The following is a 3746-nucleotide window of genomic DNA, read 5'->3' on the forward strand; positions in this document are numbered from 1 at the left end:
ACCACTTCTTCCAAAGCAGAATAGCCACCAACCCTATGCAGAGTTTGGGACAGAATCCATACAGGCAGGAATCCAACCTGTCCTCATAGATTCCTACATTATGTTCAGAGCCTTAGACCATGCTCCAGGGTTCAATTGTTTTATAGTTTCAAAAACAAATATTAAGACATTCTCTATTGTAAAATATTAAATGATTATTACAGAAAATGTAGAACGTATAAAAATAATTTTTAAAAGAACGCATACTCCCACCGTAAGAACAACCTCTTTGAATTCTGACATATTTCTACTTCTTCAGAAAAGAAAACAAAAAAGCTTATTAAAATAATAGTATTCTCATTACAGACAACTTGAAAAGCACGTATAGGTAAAAGGAGGAAAGAAAATGGCATACTCTGTGTCTATGCGGAGGTAACCATTGTTAATTTTTAAAGGATAGTCTTCCAGTCATGGATAGATACATTTTGAAAATTGCAGTGTCTGCTCTGATGCACAACTAATGAGATTCTGCCATAAGATCAATGAAAGAGAGGGTGGAAGGAAAGCAGTAAAATTACCAAAGTCACAGATATGAAGCTGGGCTCCATAAAATCCTTCAGTGATGCAGACCCAGATCGTAAGAATAGGGAACAGAGATATGAGGAGTAGTGTTTGCTTTTAAAAGTTGACTACAATCATCAGGTGTTTCCCAGGAATGTGAGGATTTATTCATCTCTTGCTTTTTCTTTTTCTTTTTTTTAATAGGTGGGGTTGGTATTAGAGTAACAGACAACTTTGTTTATAGGCAGTACAGCCTTAAATGAAAGAGGAAAGTTAAAATTATTTGTAAATGCTAGTATGTCTATTGCTAAGGATTGTATTATTTATTTCTTCCCAAAGAAATCGAGATTTTCCCTTTTTAAAATGTAATAACCTTTACTGGTTTCTCCTACCGTGTATTAAAAGTAACATGTTTGTTGTAGAAAATTCTGAAGATATGGACAAGTGAAAGCACTACATTTAAGGATATTCATAATCCCATCAGCCAGAGATACCATTGCTAAAATTTTGGGTGTATATCACGTCCTTCTAGACTGTTGCTATTTGCATTTCTAAAAATTAAAGGGGGCTTAATATGTGTTATGTAATCTGTTTTTTTCATCTGAAGAGGTGTATATTTCCATGTGATTAAATATTCTACAACACTAGTTTTAATATTGGCATAGCATTCTATTGTATACTAAATACAGTGTACCCTACTGCAGGACACTTAAGTTATTTTCCAATTTTTCATTATTATAAAAATGCCCTTGGACCTATTATTTCTGGCACAGTCATGACTATCTCCTTGGGATTAATTTCTAGAGATTAAATTAGTGGGTCAAAGGATGTGCACATTTTAAAATACTTTGATATATATTGCCAAAGACCCTCCAGAGAGGTTAATTCTTCCCTCAGAAAAGAAAGAATATTATATATTTCCCCGCCCTGTTAATTTTTTCTTTTTCTATTTAGTAAGTGGAAAATAAGATCTTGTTACTGTTTTAATTAGCATTTTATTACAAATCAGTTTGATTGTTTCTATACGAGTCTCTCTTGGTCATTTTATTCCTGATTTTCTTTTTTTGTGTCCTTTGCTTATTTTCTCTTGGGGCGTTTTCTTTCTCCAATTAGGAAAACTTATGAGCTACTGAGGATATAAGCATATCTAAATAAGTATCGCAAATATTTTTCTTAATCTGTCATTTGCCTTTTCGTGTTTGTTGCAGAAGTTTTCATTATGCGGCAAATCTATCTTGTAAACTTCTAACCATCCTAATAGCTTCACTAGCACTTTTACAATTTTGCTTTTAAAAATAACTCTTTAATCTACTTAGATTTATTTTGGTGTTCAACAGGAAAAAGTACTCTAAACTTAGTGTTCAAATGGTTAGTGTATTTTTCCATGCATTTATTTTCCTACTAATATGAAATGTCACCTTTATTAAGTATTAATTCCCGTCTATACCCAGGTCTGTTTCTGAACTCTGTTTTGCTGTAAAGATTTGTCTGCCTATTTCTGTGCTAGTACAATGCTGATTTCACTGACGAAGATAAGTGCCTCTTACTACTTAAAAAAAGATTTTAAACAAAACTTCCTGTCTTTTACAGCGTTATTGTTTTTTGAAACAGATAAACATAGTAATTGTGTTTGCTGAAATGCAATTCCTTTCAGTATTTTTATTATAGTTGCACTGAATTTTAAATTCATTTGAATGCATTTTGGCATTTTTACAAAATTGTAAGAAATATTTAAAACGGACATGTGCTTACTCAACTCTGCAACAATTCCTCCACGTCACTTAGTAAAGCTTGAGGTGTTTCCTCTCCCAATGCAAGGGAACCATTTTTGATCTAATGGGCCCTACTTTCCGCTGAAATCTGTTATTAGAAAATAATTATCTGTACTAGTGAGTCATTTGCTGAATATAAATGGAATGGAGTATGTGTGAATGCCTAATTCACATTATACAAACCTCTTCAATGATGATGTCTGAGAGGAGGTTCTGCTGCTGTAGACAGCATTTGGGGGACCGTGGTAGAATAAGGGCCCCCAGCTTTTCTTTGGCCTCTAATTCTGTACCTTAGAGAAAATGAAAAGTTGGGGATTTTTTGCTTGTGGACTTTTTTGTCTTTTGTTTTTCTATTTCACTAATGCCAAACCCAAGGCTAGAGGAGATTTTGCTCAGAACCACGAATAAGACCCACTCCTCATGCTTAACCCTGTGTCCTATCTTCTTATGTGAATTAACCCAACAGTGTTTTTATTCATTTACATATTCAAGTATTACATTCTTCCAGAACTTTGTTCTCCTTTCCAATTTCTTTCTTTTAATCCATATTTGAGGAAAGACAGATGTACTCAGATGCATAGCTCCTTAAATCAAGACTACTTTAAGGATAAGAAGTTTTTAGAGAAAGCTCTCCTTTTGAAGTCTTTGGATTTTAGTTCAGCTATAAAAGACATCATATGGGACTTGTGCTATTTAAGTGTTTTATACAGGCAATTGGGTGGACTCGGCCCAAAATATATTTTTATAGGGAGGGAGGGGAAATGAGGGTGGAGTCGTCCATGGACATCAGAACATTTGACCTTCAATTCACCTTGTACTTGGTTGTTCAGTCATACGTCTCGCCCATGTCCTCACTTTCAAATTTATTTTGAAGGACAGTTGGTACACTGAAAACATGAAGCAAGAAATAGCACTGCTGGGCTTGGTCATTAGGCTCCAACAATACTTTTATCAAGTCATGTGACTCGGACAGTTCAGAATTCTGGGAATTATGCTAACACAAGTGCCTAAAACTATCAGGTGCTATATTTAAGAGTTTTGCCCTTGTGTGCTCTAGTTTACCCCTTTCTTAAGTTGAACATAGAAGGTAAAATTGTCGTCTTGCATGATGTAACTTGGTGGAGTATCTGACATTAAGAGGTGGGGTACTTCATCGTGTAAATTGTTTTTATTTTTCTTAGAAATTACAACACTTGGCTTTTGTCTTCCCTTAAGTCATTTTAATGTTAATACCACTAATATTGGTGTTTTTTTCTAAACATGTCAGGGGAGGCCAACTTGCAGCTATATTTCCCAAGAGCACTGAAAGTACGAGAGAGGGAGACAATTTTCTGAATGTTAATAAACTTTTACATTTAATGAGGATATGGCCCATAGAGATGGCACTCTCAGAGAAGATGTTAACCCTACAGACCAAACCTCTGGAGCCTTAGG

The 3746-nt window shown here is 34.6% G+C and overlaps 1 protein-coding gene across 1 annotated transcript in view; it reads left to right on the forward strand.

Annotated features, from left to right (window-relative positions):
• Window positions 1-3746, forward strand: part of EBF2 (EBF transcription factor 2) — a 208962-nt gene that overhangs the window by 195677 nt on the left and 9539 nt on the right. The window lies entirely within an intron of this gene.

This window comes from Rhinopithecus bieti, unplaced genomic scaffold, assembly GCF_001698545.2.
Source record: "Rhinopithecus bieti isolate Rb0 unplaced genomic scaffold, ASM169854v2 scaffold_315, whole genome shotgun sequence".
Taxonomy (NCBI): domain Eukaryota; kingdom Metazoa; phylum Chordata; class Mammalia; order Primates; family Cercopithecidae; genus Rhinopithecus; species Rhinopithecus bieti.